Genomic DNA, 21358 nt, shown 5'->3' on the forward strand with positions numbered 1-21358 from the left:
ATGTGTTTGATGATGACTAATGCTATCGGGGAGCGCCTTTAACTTCTCTCATTCACATACATCTTCTGTTCTGTGTATCTCCGTATCTCTGGTCATTTGTGTCTGCAGGGCAGCTGCAAGTTCTCTGGAGCTGCTTGTTCAGCATGGAAGGCACAGCACAATGGCATTGCAGTCAGGAATGGTGTTTCTTGAGGCTCTGACTCGGCACCTACACAGGAATACTTACATTCCTGTGTTACAAGAGTGCAAGCATTCCTGTATTTTGTCTTCCTCTCTCAACATTCTTCCCTAACTGCTTATCACATCCTTAATATTTGTATTTTGTTATTATCTTTCATATAGTTTATATTTGGTTTGGAAACATAAACATGAAAGCTTGACTACAGAAGGTGTATAGGAAACAATGAGGGGAACTGTTAACTGGAAAAAATCCTTTAGTCCTGTAGACTTCAGAAACAAAGAATAATCAAACTGATAAACTGAGATTTATCAGGTATATGGAGCTTCATTAACTGAGGTCAAAAAAGACCAAACTAACATTCCTCAAAATCCATGAGGAGTTTCTCCTGAAATACTGCAACACCTCCACCAGAAAATGGCATTGTTCTTTCTGAGCTTTGATTCCAGCAGAAATCCCTGTAACAACTATTGGTTTTGTGCTGGCTATCAGGCTAATTGAGATTATCAGATACCAATAATAATTATACCTTTCCCCCTGGGATTAATCCATGTCAAATTGATAACTAGAAAATTGCTTGTTTCAGCACAAATCAAAGTACAAAAATTAACATTTTTCATTTCTGTAATTAAGGAAGCACTGTTATAAAGGCAAACCTTTCTAAAACCAAGGCTGGCAGAGGAACTATTTGCAAATGGGCTTAGAAATTAAGCCATCTTTGAAAAGCCTTTTTTAAATTATTAATCACATTTACATAATTATTTTTATGTATATCCCATACACATTTAAAGTACCTTCGTCTAATGGCTAAAATATCTCTGTCAATTCCACATTTACTGTATCAGGAAGATGAAAATTACCTTAAAAAGATTTAAAACTTTATTTTAATTTAAATAGCTCCTTACAAATGTTATATTAGCTCTAATCACCATTCCACCACAGATACCAAGCTATCTTGTCACTGAATTCCAGTTCTCTAATTTCAACCAAATGACAGAAACTAATTGTATTCTTCAGTTTCAAAGACAAATCTTTCCTGATCTTGCTAAACCCAAATGATTAGCAGCTGGTACTAAACTCCATGCACAGGGTTTAGGGCTATTCTCTTTGAATGGACCAGCATTCTCTTCAAAATGTGAAGAATGTGAAGAATTACAGGCTCCAAAAGAGTTCTCTGTGAAATAATTTTCCAATATTAGAGTAATTTTGTTTCTGAATAAAATGAGGAACGTGACAGGCAAAAGCAGAAGGTTACAATGACAGTCTTTCAATATTTGACAGTGGATATTTACCATCCACAATGAACTGGAGACAGCATGAAATTACCTCTTAGATTTTTTTTTCATGTCATTTAAGAAAGCTTAGTTTTCAAAATTTAATATGAAAATTATCAGAAAGTTTGGATGGAAGCTATATACTCCAGGATTCTGATCCACTCCTGTTACCCCTTATAAAGGCCTGGGTAATTACACTGACAAATCTGAGTATGGCTTCAAGAGCTGTCATTGAATAAATCAAGAAAAATTATCATTACACAGGGGCTTGCTAACAAAACAGCTGGATGTAGAAAAGGGACAAGAGGGCCAGTCTATCTGTAAAAGATACTTTGCTGATGCAACGTGATTGGCCTACATTTTTTGAACTTTTTTTAATACATGAAGAAATAAATGCAAGTTTCATCAAGTCTGTGTGGGCTCATAAGAATGTAACAAAAAACCTCAGCCATGCTACGGACTGCTGCAGACACTATGGCTTTGATAGCACAAAACAGATCAAAATCCAAGCTGCCTAAACAGCAACTCCAAATAGACCATGTGGGAATATTGGCTTGTACAAATGCACAGTGTTGTGTGCCTTGGCTGCTTGCATTCAGAGCCATCTGTGGTGCAGGCAGAAAGCCTTATTGCAACTCAGCATGCCAGGGTCACAGGAGCCCCAGTGCCAGCCTAGGAGAACTGTTGACAGGCAATCTGCATGGCTGCCCTAAGTGCTGTCTACCCTGCACAAAACAACTCTTTTGTCTTTGCTAGTCTAGATAGAGCAATGGGTAGACTTTGGATAAGCATTGCAATATATAGTATGCATATTAATTGGGATGGGATGGGATGGGCTGAATGGAACACACATGTATTCCAATATACACAGAATTTATATATGGTTGTCACCGACATCTTTTCATAAATAGAATTTAGGATTTTTCCCCTTCTGGGAAGCTGAGGCCCCAGAAAGAGAATGTAAACAATTGTTATCTGCTGCTGTGGCATGCAACAGGTGCACCTGTGTTTGGTTCATGTTCCATGTTTACAATTAAGGGCCAATCAGGGACCAAGCTCTCTGGGACAGATTCACAGAGAGCTCCCCTGTTTTATTCTATTCCTATTCTTAGCTTAGCAGCTTCTGGAACTTCTCTCTCTATTCCTATTAGTATAGTCATAATGTAATATATATCATAAAATAATAAATCCAGCCTTCTGATCATGAAGCCAAGATTCTCGTCTATCTCTCTCACCCTGAAAAACCCTTTCAAGCCAGGTAACATAAGTTGTGTTTGAGCACATGCCTGAAAAGCATACATATTTTTATGATCAAGGAATATTTCTAAATTTTAAGGTCACTTGGGCAACTGAGAAAATCTTCGTTCTAATTATCATACAGAAGTTACAAAAAGTTACAAAAATCACGGACCCTATGACTGTTTCATTACTATGTTAAAAATTCTTGGTGCAAATGGGTATATGTGATCTTGGGATATGGTTATCTGAAAATATTACCACTGACATATGATTTAAAACATAGATATAATTTTTGATATCATCTGGTATTGCTTCTCACAATTTTTTTTTGAGAAACCTCAGGTATCTTTCAAGGGCTTCCAGAATGATGCCTTACTGGAAAGTATACTTTTGCACTATGGTTGACAGAATGAAAATACATTATATAAAAATTATCACTAATCATGTCATTTTAACTATGTACTAAATCACAAATTAGGCTAATTTTATACTGGATTTTAATGAGAAAGTATTCTGTGCTTTTATATGTGTAGTATTTGGAGAACATGGTGTGCTGATTTTAAGTTGTAGCTCAGGGCTTTAATAACAAACCTCCCCATGGTAAAATATCAGTAATCACAGAAAAATCCAAAAGCCAACAGCAGTCTTTAACTCTTACAACAAAAAAAAGAGCATGGCACAGATCAGATGAATGAATATTGAGAACAGATGAATCAATATTGTGACCTGCAACTGTTGATAGATAAAAAGACCTTCCAGTACACTCTGGTCAATATGTTGTTATCACAAACTCTTGAAGCCCCATATTAGGCACCAAAAAGGACTGTCAAGGCTTAACTCCAGCTGGCATCCCAAACAGACACTCATTCACTTCCTTCCAGTGGGATGAGGGAGAGAATCAGAAGTGTAAAAGTGAGAAGACTTTTGGGTTGAGATAAGGACAGTTTCATGAAGAAAGTAAGAAAAATGGACATTCAAGCCAAGCAAAACTCAGAATTCATTCACCACTTCCCATGGGCAGACAGGTGTTCACACATCTCCAGGAAAGCAAGGCTCCATGATGCACAGTGTTTACTTAGGAGAGAAAAACACCATCACTTTAAACATTTGTCCTTTCTTCTTCTTCTCCCAGCTCCCCTCCCAGCCCTTTGTGCACCCCCAGCCTCTTCACATGCGGGGTGCTGTGAGGGGCAGAAAAAGCCTTGACCCTGCATAAGCACTACTCTGCAATGATGGAAGATCTCCGTGTTATGAACACCACTTTCAGCACAATCTAAGAAGCCAGCCCCACACTCAGCTGTGAAGAATATTAACTCTATCCCAGTGAAATCCAGCATATGTGGTTTAAAAACTTGTTTCAGCTATTATATTCAACAAAATATTCAGGATTATTAAAGAAATTCCTGGAGAAGGTCTAAATTAAGCTAAGAAACAGCATGAGACTTGTTTTTTATTCATAATCTCTCATACTTATAAGACTACCACTTTTTTCCTTGGTCATCGATCTATATCTTTTCATTTAATTGTACTTCTTAGATACAAATTTATAGCTATTTCATTTGGCTGTGTTTTAAACAAATGCTGATGATGTTTGTACCACCATCAGACACTCTTACAGTGAAACAACTTCCGTGAATTCATTCTAAATTTTACTTCATCACCAAAAATAGGAAAGGATTGACTAAATGATGGCTGCCTAATACTTTTGTTAGCTGCTAGGAGTCATACACAATGAAATCAGAGTTGTATCAACCAGTGCACCTATTTGAATTGGCCATTTGTATAGCTAATGTATCTATTGGCTTTGCTACTAACCCCAGACACAGGAGCAGTTCCACAGGTCTGCTTGCAGAGTGGATGTCTGTCTCTTTACACTGTCTCAGAGGGATTATCTGACTGCTGATTATACAGAACATGAGCCATATTTTTCCACATATTTGCCTGTGGTACTGTGGGTGATCTGTATTCAGGTAGCAGGAATATACCAGGCAGTTTGGTGGTGGGAATAGAATCATCTTTAAAAAGCACATGCATTTGTCAGGAGAATTGCTGAGGGCTTGGGTTAGTCAAGAGCACTGTGAGGGACTGCCTGAAAATGAGCCTGAGTCAGAGGCTGAGGTTCAGGGGAAGGACAGCAGCAGCCTGGCAGGAGGAGGTAAGCTTTCTACCCAGTTAACATTTATTCTACAATTTAGTTCTACCATCTAGGCAAGGGAGGAATCAAGCAAAAAGCAAGCTGAGAGAGAACTGATTTGTTGACTAGAGAGACTAAAAGAGGTAGAGGAATTAGAGAGAGCAGCATCTGGAGTCTGGAGATTACATTGTGCCAATTAAAAAAAAACCCAAAACCAAAAAGCCTGAGCATGTTTACATGATTTCCACTGTTCAATCAAATAGTCTGCAGGTGAGCTTTAGCTTTTTGAATGATAACTTGGTTTATCCTGCTCTAGTAAAACTTCACATTTATTTTTTGTCTTTGTTTTTAATCATTTCTAACTAAATAGGACAAATAGAATAATATTTGACATGGATAAAATAAGGTCCTGATCTGAAAAATAGGAAAGATTTTATCCAGCAAGCAGCAGTATATTGATGACAAAATCCTTCTGTTCCAGGTATATGGCTTTTTCAATAAATGTGCCAGTATATGCTGGGTAAATGAAACCAGTATAATAACATTATTTTTTTAGTTCTCCTGTCTTGAAAAGCTGTATTTATTTAAATGTTTAAGTAGCTTATACATTAGCAGATTCTGGAAATTACTCCACCGCTTGCTGTTCCAAATGGTAATGCAAAAAATATAACTTCTTCTAACTATGCTCACACAAGGATATATAAACTGGATGAAATATGTGATGTTCAGGACTAATCAATCAGAGAGGATTGACTAGTTGACACCATAGATTTAACAGTTTCTCTATAGACTTGTGTCTGGCTTTAGTGTCTTGTAAAGGCCTCAGCTATGAATGAAGCTTTTCCCCAGGTTAAGCCTTTGTAAAAGAGCATGATGTTAATTTTTGTTGATTCTTTTTCTTCTGTTAGCACTATGTCCTCAAGCTGCAATTTTTCCTATACCGAGCTTTCTAATTTAACAAAATGTTTAAAAGTTATTTCCAAGATCTTGACACACTTGAAAAGTGTTGAGCTTCTCCAGTGAGTTCAAAAGGTAGAGGAAGAACTTTCCCAGCATGCATAAAAATGTACAGAGATTACATTGTTCTTGTATTTAGAGAAAAAAAAGCATGCAGACGTGTTTTGAATGAGAAAATGCCCTCCAAAACACATAATGCTTACAATTTATGCTTGCAGTAATATTTGGATTGATTCAATAATAGACAGCATTTAGAAGTTCTAAAGTGTTTGCAGGGAAAACTTTTCACCCTAATTTATAATAAGAAAAATACTGTAGTATGAATATTTTTATTGTAAAAGAATAAACTGATAAATTGCTTTCATGATTATTTAAATGCTGAATTGAAATATAGTATTCAGTAAGCTAGAAAAACCTGCCTTCTACCTTGCACATTTCCTGTCAGCCTGACACCTCTCAGTGTTACAGCCTGTTATAAATGGAACTCCGCAACGAGTTAAGTTGCCCAATTGGAATTTATTAATTACAGCAAGCATAGGTAATAAGCAAAGCAGCGCTGGGCGACAGGGGAGTTGTGGGGAGTCCAACTCCACCAACTGCCGCGCCCAGTATCTCACAAGTTCCCTTTTTATACTAGTCCATTTCCGTAGACATGTTCTTCCCTTGGCGCATGCTCCAATTGTTGCTAGGGGGTCGTCTTCTACCCTCTGGTGGTCGCTGGATGAAGGCTTGAAGTCTTCCTCAGGCCTGTACTCTTGACCTCGGAGCTCTTGTCTTCCTTATATGGGGAAGGTTTGGCTATTTCTTATAGCTTGGTCAGCTTTTTCTTAGTTCCTAAAATTTAGCCTTTAGCACGGTTAGTGTTGCACAAGACATGGTTGAGCTATAGCAAATAATAGTAACTTGATATATATGTATTTTTAGGTTATGCAGTTGGGTATTGCTTAATCATGTGGTTGACTATGTATCTTTTAATCACAGTCATAAGGCTAGCCACGTATTTCCCAATCACCCAGCAGCCCACTGTGTAACGAACAAGAGGTTTTATCTGCTTCACAGCCTGATAAAGAATTGTTTTGTTATTTGTGATATCACAGCCATGTTGGACTAAATCCTGCACTTGAGAAGCTCTTCAGGCTGTGGCATTCAGGTCAGCCCTGTTGGAAGGAGCTGCTGCAAGGGCAGCATTGCTGCAGCAGCTGTAAGGGGAGGCAAGGGCTGTGGGGAGGCTCTGCTGGGCTTGCAGAGAAGCAGTGTGGCAGGAATGGGCCAGTGGGAATGGCCACTGCTGTTTGCAGTGTAGCTTTGGGAGCGTGGTGACAAAGTGCTGGTCAGCTGGCAGGACTAGGCAGGGTGCCTTGGAGGCTGCTGGTGCTGCTGCTTGTGGCTCCTGATCTCAGCTTGGATAGAAACTGCAGGCTCTGCTGCCAGTTCTCCTGGGCTTTGCCTAGTGTGCAGGCTGCTGCTGGGAGCCTTAGAAACACTGGAGCTGAGGGATGGTGGATAGACTCAGCCACTGTGGCTGCATTTAGGGAAGAGAGGCACCCAGGGGCTGCCATTGCTGCCCAGGATTGTGCAGGACCACATGGAGACAGTGCAGGGGTGGTTTTAGCATGCCACAAGGCATGAGTCCCAGTGCTGACTGATGCTAATTGCTCTGACACAGGGAAGACTGGCCACTGCTTGGATTTCATGCTGCAAATATGGCCTTGGGCCTCTTCTATGGGAGGTGCACTCTGAACAAGGCACTGAGCTGCTGGGTGAAAGAGCAGGGGGGAGACCTGAGAGACTGCACAGCATCAAGGAGTTTGAAGGAGGTATGGAAGCATTATTCTCAGGAAAGCTGCAGAGGCAAGAGCCTGATCTATACACAGCAAGAAGGGAGCAGCAGCAGCAGCTGGTAATCAGGTTCAAACAGGTGAAGGAGAAAGACTTCCAACAGAACAGGCTGTGACTTCTGACAGGAATACCTCCTGCTCCATCTGCAAATTTGCAGCTTGAGCATACATCTAGTGCTCTGGATGCTGTTAAGGATGAACCAGACCCACTGAGGTCTCTTTTAGAGCAAGATGAGCTCAAACAGGTTTAAAAAGGCATATGGTAGTTGTAAGAGAACCCTTCCTCAGGGGATGAAAGCAGCTATCTGTCAACATGACCTGATTTTTCAGGCTATTTTTGCTTACTAGTACCTCAGATCTGAGATGCTACAAAAGAAAAGTCAAAGTTTACCCAGCCCTTGGACTAACACTCCCAGCTTCTTTTTCCAGAGTGAAATAAGGGTAACCCAAAGTGCACCCAGGGTTCTTCAGAGCCCAAGGGATGTGGTGAAAGTAAGGCAGACAGGTGATGACTGCCTTTCCAGTAAGTGGGGAAAGGCTCCAGCAGAAAGTCACTCCTTCAGTGAGGCAACACAGGCCTGATGTTGGCAGACATGCTTTGGCTTCTATGATCCCATTTCTCTGTGAGCAATGAGCACCACAGTGTAGGGATGGGATATCTGGCAGTGAGGCAGGAGTGTCTTTGCCAACAAACTTGCTAATGTAGTGAGAAATATTTTAAACTATGTATATTGACTAATGTTTTCCTAACTGAAGAGAAGTGAAGGCACAATAGATATATCTCAGCAGCAATATTGCAGGATATGTTGTTCCACCTGGAGAGACATGGGATATGACTTGGGGCCCAAGTCCCACCTGTACCAAAATGGATGTAGTATAGAGAAGAAGCAGGATGAATAAGAAGTCTAAGCAAAGTTGCAGAGTTATAGTGTCACGGGGATTATGAAGACAAGATGGGATATCTCTCTGTAGTGGAGTGTTGCAGTGGATGGATCGAGGTGGGAAGGCAAGGAGGAGGTTTCACAACAAGGAGTGGTTCAAATGTACAAAGCTGCCTTGGAGCCAGAGGGAAAGCAGGAGAAAACTAGTGAGTAGGTCATAAGGATCAAAAGACAGACTAGCACAGGTGATGTAACAGATTTCTGCTAAGCCCACTGGATCAAAAGGAAATGGATGAGGCCCACTTTAAATGGCTGGAGAAATCCTTACTATTGCAGGCCCTGGTACTCATAGTAGTAAATCTTCCTAATATTTGCTGTAAGGGGACTAGAGCTGGTGCAAGCAATCTGTGAGAATTCCAGAATATGTTGAAGGTAATTTTTGACACAGATGATCAATCTACTGGTTAGAGAAGGTGCTCTGTTAGAACTGCTGCTCATAACAATGAAAAAGCACTAAATAAAGTCAAGGGCAGGCTTGGCTATCACAACCATGGGACTAGAGTTTAAGGTCCTGAGAGATATAAGCAAGAGACACAGTAGAATTACTGGACTTTGGTAGAACTGATATTCAGGAATCTTTCCTACACAATCCCAAGAGAATTTGTCCTGAAGAGAGAGAATCTGAGAGACCTGCTTGATTTTTCAAGGACAGTGTCTTCAAAGCACAAGGATTAATTTTACATAGGTCTACAATTCTAATTTTGAGAATCCAATCAGATAATTTTTTTAAGCTGGAAATAGGAGCAGGAAACATTTTTCTAATCTATCATACCTACTAAATGTTTTTCATAGCTTCATTAGAAAGCACAAAACTTCTTTTCTTTTACCACAATTTAAAGGCTTTTGCTAATGATATTAGGGATTTTTATTCTTTCTTTCTTTTTTAAACTGTTCCTGTAGTATGTCTGTCCTACTTAATATTTAAATTTCCTGAGCTGACACCGAACCATCTTTGAATATGTAAAGTTAACAGTACAAATGGAAGTCTGCATGATGTTAATCTGGTAACTACTAAAATGACATTTTTTTATATAACTAAAACAGGGTAAACAGCCACGGATCCATGCTAAGCTTAGCAATTGCCTGACTTTTCATTAAAAAAACGATTCAATTTAAATTATTTATGATCTGGTTTTTATGTTAACAAGCTCTCCTTCTTACTTATTCTTGGAAAATGTCTTTGTGTTTGTTTGTTTGTTTATTTAATGCTGCTAGTGTGAGATAATTTTGGCTTCTTAGGTTCTAACAGGCTTTAGTGTGAGAAAAGTGTATCCTCACAAAGAATAACAATTCCAGTTTTAATGTTGACCCTCAAATTATTCCAATTATTTTCAAGGCAATAATATTTATTTCTGTAAGCCCATTCCTGCAGTTTATATATCTTAAGATCTTAAAAGGCTACAGAAGATATTCAGTGTCCTGAAAGATTTTACTACAAGATAAAACAAGATGCTTTTATGTCTGACTATTTGGGAAATGGATCTACATAAAATACTTTAATACATCTCTATAGCTGAAGAGTGCTAATCCCAAGTAGTCATCATCTTTTTCATTTTCCCTTCCATAAAAAGACCATTAGTAAACCAAAAGATATTATAATCTAGCACTCCTGTTATAATTTTTTCCCTTTCTTCTCTTTTACAACCTGAGAAGGCAGACATAACAGCCCAGACAGAACTCAGCACCAGACAGCTGATATTTTATTTACTTCACACAAACCTAGGCAAGCTGTCTTCTTATTACCCAGTTAGAAATTTGAACATGTACTCATGATAAGGAGTGGGATATTGGGATATTTTGTTCTTGTAAAGTCTTATACCCATCAAGTATCAATTGACTACCTTGCACCACTTTCATCAGTAAATCGGAGAGAATTCTGTCTTTCAAAATAAGTCAGATCTAAGGCTGAGGTTCTGCACCAGTTATTTAAACATTCCTTGAAGCTCTGGAAGTCTTTGCTAACCCAGCCATAGACCTATCTCTGTGGGTCTCCTATCCAGTGTGAAATAGAGCCTAATGCTTAAAATCTGTTCCATATATACTGATGCATGTATTGCAAGAAAAATTACAGAAAATTGTCTCTTTATTAAAACTGCAGTAATGCAAATCCGTAACACAGATAAGAAAGAAAAAGATGCCTGTGCAAATTTGTAATCTCCAAAACTGTGCCAGGTTTTCTAAGGTTCACAAGCCTATAAGAACATTTGTTCTAGCACATGAATGAAAAATAAGAGATTTTTAGAAAATAAATAAGAACCAAACAACACAAAATATACTCCCTCAAACCATGTTATATCCATGTTCATTATTTTAAAACATTAAAGAATTCTGAGTTTACTGAAATGTTTCATGATAAATACATCTCCTGGCAGTCTTCCCTACACTCTGTGATGAATTAACCCTGTCTGGATACCAGGTGCCCACCAAAGTTGCTTTGTCACTCCCCTCTTCAGCTGGGCAGGGGAGAGAAAATATAATGACAGGCTCATGGGTCGAGATAAGTACAGGGAAAGACCATGTAGCAACTGTCATCATGGGCAAAATAGATTTAACTTGGCAAAATTAGTTAAATTTGTTATTAACCAAATCTGAGTAAGACAATGAGAATTAAAAACTAAATCTTAAAATGTCTTCCCACTTCCCCTTTCTTCTTCCCAGGCCTAATTTCTGTTGTGAATTCACTACCTCCATCCCCTTGAGTGGTGCATTCATCACACATTTTCTCTGTTGCTACTTCCTCTGCAGAGGAAGAACTCCTCACACTCTTCCCCTGCTCCATTGTGGGGTCCCTCCTGTGGGAGACAGTCCTCCACAAACTTTTCCATGGGTCCTTCCCAAAGGCTGCAATGCTTCATGAACTGTTCCAGCATGAGTCCCTTCCATGACGTGCAATCCTTCAAGGACAGGCTGCTCCAAAGTGGGTCCCACATGAGGTCCTAGGTCCCAACAGCAAACCTGCTCCAGTGTGGGCCCCTCTCTCCATGGGGCCAGGCTTCCCATGGGGTTACAGCCTCCTTTTGACATCCATTGCACCACCATGGATCCTCATGGACTGCAAGGGCACAGCTGCCTCATCATGGTCTTCCTCAAGGGCTGCAGGGGAATCTGCTCCAGCCCCTGGAGCATGTCCTCCCCCTCTTTCTCCACTGACTGTGGTGTCTGCAGAATTGCTTTTCTCACATACTCTCACTCCTCTCTCTGGATGCCACTGTGCAAGTTTTTTATCCATTCTGAAATAAGTTATCCCAGAGGTGCTTCCACAGTCACTGATGGGCTCAGCTTTGGCCAGTGGCAGGTCCTTCTTGCAGCCAGCTGGCATTGGCTCTATCACACCCAGACAAAGCTTCCAGCAGCTTCAGAGTCTATCTATCTATCTATCTATCTATCTATCTATCTATCTATCTATCTATCTATCTATCTATCTAATCTATCTGTCTATCTATGTATATCTCACTTTTCGACTACATCTCTACCTGAACAATCTGTTTCTGATCACCACTTCCTATGTAATTTTACAGAAAGTCTGGACAAGCAAAAAAGTCAAGACAAGGTATTAGGACAGAGGTAATAACTTATATAAACCAGAAAGTATAACTGAAAAAGTCAGACAACTTTTCAGGAATTTTAATTTTTCCTCAGGTCTAAAATAGATTCAGATTTTGAAGCTAGGTACCAAGTGTGAATCTTTTCGGTCATAATTTCTGAAACAAAAATATACTTGATATATCTATGACTACAAGAAAAAGGACTGGAGAAGAATGCGAGACAGATAGAGAGAGAAGGATATGAAAACCTGATAAGTAGTTATCTCTTAGGGGGAACAGAGAAGTAGTTCATAAACTGTGGAATACAAAGAGATTAATGAGTTTGGGACTTGTTCAGGACTATGAAAATGTGTTACAAAACCATTATCTTTACTGAAGTTGTGGAGATTGGTAACCAGTAGAGCTATGAAATTTTATTTCAAAATTTATTTTTGCAAAGGGTTTTTTGAGAAACAGGACCAAGAGATTGGAGATTGAGCTATCTTCTGAGAAACTTCCTGTTCCGGAAGTTGAGTGGTTTTATCCTTAGCTGATTACTTGTCCAGATACATTTATGTAGAGAGGGATGTCTTAGTTTTACTTATGTAGTTACTCTGAGATTATTCCTCACAATATAAGGCGTATTGAATTCCCAGAAGTACAGAAGTGTGGCTGTTCTGCTTTTGATGGCCAGCTGTCATATTTTTACAGTGCTAAATGTATGCATCCCGTGAAGGAATGTCCTTGGTTTTTGCAGCATACTTAAGACTGGAAGGATTGGATTCTGATGGCAAAAGGGGCCTGGATACTCCTTGGAAGCAGTGATGCAAGTTATGCAGTCATGGATTCATGTGGCCCAACCTTTATTTTATGCAGACATTTTTCAATTAAATATAATATGAAACTTCCAATACAGTTACATATGCATGGAATAACACCAACCAATCCAAGTAAAACTGTATGAAAAATGAAAAGGGCTCATTTTGTCCAAGTATGAGACTACCTTTAGTGTCAATGATGTAGTTTTCAATCTTCTGAGAAGTTATCAAAATCAAATGAATGACAAGGCTATTTTGGAATGAAAGGCCTGGGGTATTTCGAATGATTGACGTAAATATGCAATGTAATGGGATAAAGACAGCTATTTCAGCAGTGATTCAGCCATTGATTATCATTATCAATAGATTGTTAATTTCAAAATCTTTAACAAAACTCTATATATAACTTTCCATTTTTTCTAAAGCAATCTCTGCAAAATAAATAGTAGAATGAAGAAAAAAAACCCAACCAAAGGACCAAACAACAATTTAAAAAAATCCACTTAAACTAAAAAATCTCCTCTGACTGTATTTTGTTTAAACAGGTATTTTTCTTCCAGAATATAGAAGAAACAAAAATTTCTATCAGAAATAAAAATTAATTTCTATTAGAAAACACATAAGAAAGGTAAAAAAAATAAAGAAACTTCAAATTTTCTTCATAAACTGTAAAAACAGCTATTTCACATTTCTCATTTTCAGACCAAATTGAAAAGTTTTTTAATGGATAGTTCAATAACACGATCTCTTATAAATATTTCAGACATTTTACATTAGAGATTTTGTTAGCATTTCCTGAAAACTAAGTTTAGACTTCTGGGAGAAGTTTTCATGTATGTCAAACTATTTTAAAAAACTAAACATTTAAATACTTTATGAGAAGAAATTCAAGGAAATATATAGTTGGGTGCATGCATGTGTAAAATAAGCTCTGAAAACCTTTTCTGACCACAGCAATAAAATTCGGCTTTGCAACAGGGACCTGGAATTTGGGACATTTCTCAAACATACCCACATATTCCTGTGAAGAACATGGGTCTTCTCATCCCTGTGAAAATCCCTGTGAATTCAATCAGCATATAAACTTTTCATGGTCAGCGGGTACTTTTCAGAGCTTAACAAAGACAACCACTAAACCTCATGGGACATCTTTTACAATGCCTGAGCCCACATCAGCCCAGAGATGGAAGGACAGCCTTGAAGTCTCCTGTACCAATAGCTTTTGGTCTGTGGAGATAGAAATAAAACATAGAGATAGTCTATATAATATTTTTTTTGCCTGAAATCAGGAAGCAATGCAAGACTACAGAAAGATAAGCCTTAATTAGGACACAGAAGGAATCATACAGATACCTGAAGAGTGTAATGCTGCTGTAGATGCTATCAAGTGGTGCTATTCAGATGCACTTGATGTTCCGCTATCATTTCAGAAGAGCATATCTCCTGTAGATCTGCATTGTACCTTCCAGTCTCATGCAGATATGTTAAACACTCCAGAATTTATAAAAGAGTATGTTTAGACACCTGAAACTCTGCCAGAATCTGATAAAAACAGAAAACAGAAGAATGGGGAAGAAATTCTGGAAATGGGACAGAAAGTACACAAATTTTTTTGGAACTGTAACCAGATATGTCATAATGCACTAAGAATAGTCAAGGATTAAGAGTGAAGTGAAAGATACTGGGATATTAGAGAAGCAAACTGGAAAACTGTGCAAAGACAGAAGGCTGATAGTACAGAATTTAAGAAAAACAAACAAATGAACAAACAAAAACCCCAAACAAACAACAACAACAACAAAAAAAACAAACAAAAAAAAAAAACCAAAAAAAAACCCAGACAAAATGAAACAAAATCCTCAAACAAACAAACAGCCAACAATAACAAAAACCAAAACAAAAAACTCTGGGAACAAGAGGTTCCAGATTGTGATTAGAACCCTACAGGAAAAAAAGAGAATAAACATGATAAGTAGTGTGCAAGACAGAGGGAGGCTAAGTAGCCTGAGGTTAACAATATGGGTAAAATACAAATAATTAAAGATCTGAGATGAAAGGAAAATTTGGTAATGAGGGAGCAATATATAGGGGAGTTTTGCAATGGAATTTGAAAGTAGTGGGGAAGAGACTAACAATGCAAACTATGTGTTGTGAGATGTGAGTTGGAGAGATGTTTATGTCCAGGAGATACATGTCCTAAATATATCCCCCATCAAAGTACTGACATCTTTCTTAATAAACACAAGTATTACATTTTGAAGATTAACTTTGGTAAACTGGATGAGAATCAGCATAGGGGAAAAAAATACTTTACTCATGCTAAGGAAAAAATAGTCTTCATGTGATTAAGACCCAATCCAGTGCCAATTCTTTCTGTTTTATACAAGTTCATCAGTTAACTATGAGTTGTTTTAATTTGTAGAATTAAATGCTATTTTCTATACAAAAGGAGACTTCCACATATTCCTTGGACTCGAAAGTGGCAGGCATCTTAAAATTACACTATTAGCACAAAAAAGTGTTGTTCAAAACCAGATTTTCAATATTAGTTGAAACAAAAACATGCCAGCGGGATGTTTTGGGCAATTTTAGACATGGTAGCCATTGCTACTTCTGCACTCATTAATTCCTGTTTTGAATTCAGAATAATCTAAAAATTTATTGTGTTTTTTAAATTTTGATATTGTATTCAGTCAAAAAAAAATTTAAGAACTTTTTCATTGCATCTGAAGCATAATAATAAGCAGGAAAATCTGAAAATCGTGCTTCATAAAATTCCAAAGTTTGGTCATTTTCTGCCATAAATTTTGTTTGTTATTTTTAACTTACTTCAACTTGCTGCAAAACACGACTGCTTTTAAAGTGGATATTTCTAAAAACTATTTGTTAAAATAGAACATTCTTTACCTCATAAAATAAGAGTGCATAACTTGTATAGGTGCAGTCAGATTAGAAATACTTTTTATATTTTCAAACTGCTTTCCTATGCCTGCCATAAAATTAAGTAAGATAAATGCATGTCCTGAGATCTGAACATGGAGATGAAGAATTAGAACCCATCTGAAATAATTTCCTCATCTCTTTGCAATGATTTATAATTATTCAGATGTAATGATTCTTTTTATTTAGGTTACATTTTTTGAGACACTTCTAGTCTCCATGATTTTACTCTAAAACTAAAAGTGGTTTGGTTGATGTCATTTACACCACATATTTTATAGAAATATATTAGATTTTATAAAAAAAAAAAGTTTACTCAGAATGTAGTGAGGCACTGGAGTATTTAGCCTAGAGAAGTTGTAGAAGTTGTAGCTGTCTCATCCTTGGAAGTCTTCACAGCCAGGTAGGATGAGCAACCTGGTCTAGTGAGGTCAGTAGCAACTAGAAGATCTTAAGGTCCCTTCTACCCAAGTGTTGCAGTTTGTGTGTTAAGTTTATTGTATTACTCCCCCATTTTATGTATTGTTTCCCCCTGTTTAATGTAAATGGTTCTGCCCTCCCCCAGTTTATGCCTGTCAGTTATGTTATTCCCATGCTAACTCCCGCCATTGTTGTTGTCAGTTCTTTTGGTTATATAATTTCTCCTCCCTCTCCTCCCCTTGTGTGTATATTGGTTCCTCCTCCCTGGGCCCAGTCAATCACCCCCACTCCTCCTAGCTTTCCAGAATCTTCTTCTCTCTGGGGGTTGTGGTTGGCTGAGGTCCCGGGGCCCCTCCTTTACTCTGTATCTATTGGTTTCCCCTTTATGTCAGTAAGTTCATCCTTTCACCGTTCCCTATTGGTTCCCTGTAAATCCCTCCTGTATACACCCCCCCTTCCTTTAAAACCTCACTTCTCCCTCCCCTCGGGGCCATTCCCTGGTTGGTGCTCCTTGGTTGTTTCTCCAGTTTACCAATAAACCGACTTCACCGCCAGTGAGTGTGCGGCTCCTTCTCTCGTCCCATCGGCAGCGAGTTCCGTCCGCAAGCCAGCTCACCCCGAGGCCAACAGACGCCGAGGGGGGCTGGCAGTTTATGCAGCTGGGTGTTGGCCACTGCCTTCTGCTAGCCGGACGTTGACCTTATTGGCCACATAACACCTCGCCGCACCCAAGACCTTCCATGATTCTATAAATTCATTATTTAACTTGGGTCAACAACAGAAGTGGTAAAATATTGGGAGGCAATTGGGCAGAAAGTACTGCAGAGTTGATGGATGATGTGATGTTATCATTAACTTTTATTTTCAAGAATTAATTCTTGTAGAGACCTTATGTTTGAAAATTCTTGGTTTATTGCCTTTTTGAAAAGAAAATAAAAGCTTATTTTGATTAATCATATTTTAACTAGAGGTAATATTATTCATCCAACAAACATAGCTGCCTGTAGGTAACCATTTATGTTTTAAAAAGCTGTTACTTCATGTATTATTTAAGAACCTATCCACAGTTCACCATAAACAAGTAAATTTACACCATCTAAAGTACTAAATATAAAGAAATTTCAGAAATTTCAAATTTCTTCAGCACGTCAAAGGATACTGTATACACATTTGCATTATTTTCTCCCATAACTGGAACATGAAAATTTGAATAGCATTACAGCAATCTCATTCCTCATTTCTAGGGTGTGTAGTATGGGATCAGTATGAGGGAAAAGTTCAGGAAGAGTCACTATTGTATAAGGCATTACATATTTCAGAGGTGTTGAAAGATAAACCTCATGTTTACTATTATAATAACCTAACATGGATATCCAGTCACAATGTCTTCAGAGAATGAAAATACTTAATTATGAAACTTCAGGAAAATCAGGTCTGCCATCTTTTTGTGCTTGAGTCAGTAGATCCAGTTTTATAGACAATAACTCGGAGAGGAGTATGTGTTACTTAGTGCATATCTGTAAAATCTACAAGATCTACAAAACTTAAAAACAATTTGAAATTTTCAGTAAACTTTCCCATGTTAGAGCCCATTAAAATTATCCATCTCAACAGCAACTGTCCTACCCTTTTTGATTTCAAAGTCATGGAGGATCACCAAGGTTCTAGATGCTAGTTTAGTACAATTTAACTAACATTTTTGTTGTGAATTCTCATCCATGTTCTGTACCTTAATAATTTAATTAATATTATTAAGTTGGAACCTAAATGACATTCTAAAGAGCAAGGATCGTAGGTACATGAAAGTAACAGTAAAGACTGATGAAGAATTTTCTTAATGGAGTGGCTGTCAAGTTATTTCTAATAAAAATAAATAAATGAAGTCTTCCTCTATAACCAAAATCAAATGTGCATGATAGAAGACTGATCCACAGGAGTAATTATCTCATTATTTCAAGGCCTAACAGCTAAACATAATGAGATGAAACCAAGTATGTAAAAATTTTCATTCAATGTTATTTAAAAAATTGCTTCTGTTAAGGTCGAACTAATTCCAAGGTGTTTTCCTAAGATAGGTGACCTTCACAGCTCTTCCATAGGTAATAGTCATGAAACATTAAAGACACAAATCTAGTTTCTTAAACCTAAGAGAAACCAAGAGACTGAGATTTTCATCTCTTCTCTTTGAAACAGAACTTGCTAGCCAAATGAGCCAACATCCCTGTACGTTATATTAAAATAAATTGCATTGATCACATACAGATAGTTATTATAAATAATTCTTTCTTAGCAAGAAGAAAAAGTCTTTTCAGATTTTATCTTTGCAGGAAAAGCTCTGCTGAGTAATAAACCAGATAATGAGATTTTCAATATGTAAAAGCACATTGCCAGGTAAATAATTCTTGCTGATTTTACGGTTTCTTGTAAATTGAATTAACATTCCAGGATCTCAGTTTTATTTCTTTCCATTAAACGCAATTTGCATCAGTGTTTATTAGCTATTGTTACATAGTTACTGAAGCTTAACTTGAAATGCTATGATCATATAATCAGAGGATAAAATAATGATATTCAGTATAAGTAGGTGTAGCACTTTAAACAACAGGTAAGAGCAACTGGTTGTTAAAGACTTCTAAAATGTTATCGAGAATAATAGGATACCATCTCAACTAGCATGGTGACCAGTTTTTACCACATCATCTACATAAACCAGCAAAAACTACTATATAAGTATGAAGAGAAATTATTATAATGTGGATAAAAATTTTCAATTCTATCTGATATCTATAGTTTACATAAACAGAAATTATTAATGACATATGGTTCAGGAAAAAATATTTTTTCTGAAGAAATTTGGATGTTTTTAAAAGTATGAAATTTATGGAATATCATAGATATTTAAATTCAACACATTATTATTATTAGCACAAAAAGGAAGAATGGATAAAAAACCAAAGATGACAAAAAAAATTAAGCTACCGGAATGAATATTGCCAGGCAAAAAATACAGATGTAGCAGTAACACATTAAAAAAATATTAAATTTAGGAAATCTGAATAGTGTTACGGTAAAAGACTTACAGCTCAACATTCAGGTGTTTTTGAAATGTTTACATTGTACAAATGTAAAAAAGCTTCCACCCAGACCAGTTGAGTTGAAGCTGAAAAGCACACCATGAAAAGTGTTTTACTGTTTGGTGAAATACCAAAACTAATCACAACTTAAAAGCCATAAACATTTTACTTTTCTCCCTTACCCTTATCTCTTCCCATATCAGTCAGTGAGGAGCCTGGTTTTCATCTGTAGTATCAGTACTTAGGGAGGAAGTGACTCTTTATTTCTAAATGTACAGAAATTATTTCTTGGGATATCAAGGTGTGTAACCAAGTCCAGACAGCATTTCTGCAGCCTAGCCAAGGAGAGCAGTCAGGAAATCCAGAATTCCCTGAGTGTGACTGGTACAAATCTGACTCATCCAAAGACAGCTCTGTGCCCTCCCTCCTGCCAGCCTGCCTTACCACCCTGACTGTGTAAGCCATTGCTCACCTGGACATTCACTTCAGCCCAGCATCAGGGAATCCTGGATTTCTTGAGGGTTTTGACCTAGATAATTGTACTGCTGAAATTAATTATGCTGCTGTCTGGTATTTATTGTATTGTTATTTAGAGATTTTTTTTTTCCCTTAAATTGTTAGTCTAATGTCTGTTACCTGTAGCTTGGCAGGGTTATGTTAAGCCCTTACTTTTTCTCAGGATCTCCTAAGGAAAATACAGGAATTCCAATTACTTTAATTTAATTTTCTAAAGATCATGAAAGTAATGATGCCACTGTTACAGCAAGCTATGCTTCTGGCTTTCCTTCTGAAGTCCACAGAAAAGTCATCAGCATAAATATTTTACTAAGACAGAACAGATAATATGATGTATAAAGCTTAATTTGAATATAGCTACAGGTGAAATCATCTATCTAGAAACAAGACACATAGACCAGATCTACACTATAAGTAACATAAATGTAACTTTGAAAAGGTAAGGGTGAAGGTGTTCATAAATAATTGAACACATCTTCTCAGTGACATGGTCTGGTCAAGACAGTTCAGATTGTTCATATGGCTGGCAAAATAATGCAGTCTTGGAACAATCTTAAAACAGAAGTTTATGTAATTTACACACTTTATATGTAAATATGGAGTTACTCTAACCAGTTTAAGTATTCAGACTTCAAAAGCATTTTATAATGTTCAAAAAGATTTAGGAAAGACATGGAATTATTGAAATACAGAGACAAAAAAAAATTGGTTGTACACTGAAAAGTTTAAAACATTCAATATATTGGATTTATCCAAAAAGAAAATCTCTAGGTGAGAATTTACTGGAAGTATTTGTGATCCTAAAAAACCTATATATTTTGCAAAAAAAGTGCATAAGATTTTGTGACAGAGAAAATCAGGTAGAAAAATGTTGTGTTTCCACTTTCTCTTAGTGACAGTGGGGATAAGAAACACTTGTCCCTTGCTTAGCCTTGTATTCATCCTTCTTTAAAGCTTTGAAGATTTTTCACTCAAGCAAAAATTGGACACAATGTGAACATTCTCAAGTTTAGATCTATGATTTGTTTCATACATAAAAATGTGTAGACAATTACTGATTAATTTTGCTGTGTTTGTTTTGCAAACAGAATTTGAAATGGGTTAACAACCAGAACAGCCAGTTCAAAACATAACAGAAAATACTTTTTTCCCAAGAATTCATGTTCTAATCAAAGCTTTTAACTGGGTCTCAAACAGGCATCTAAATACCAGAAAACAAAGGTAATAATTTAAATAAAACAACAACACCTTCATCTAGTTTCAACTTGGAAGATAGTAAAGAAACAGAGATTTAATTACTGATTTCTTCTATGGGATGTGGTATTCCTAAATTTTTTGACATTATCTAATGTGTTTGGTTGGGTTTTTTAAAATGCATTTTTTGATATCTGGTATAGAACATAGAGTCATGATATAGGGCACAGGCATTTAGAAATAATCTTTCTTATAACTATCAAAAAAAACCCCAACAAAATTGATTTCAAATTAAAGCTTTGATCAAATAT

This window comes from Ammospiza caudacuta, chromosome 1 (genome assembly GCF_027887145.1).
Source record: "Ammospiza caudacuta isolate bAmmCau1 chromosome 1, bAmmCau1.pri, whole genome shotgun sequence".
NCBI classification, from domain to species: domain Eukaryota; kingdom Metazoa; phylum Chordata; class Aves; order Passeriformes; family Passerellidae; genus Ammospiza; species Ammospiza caudacuta.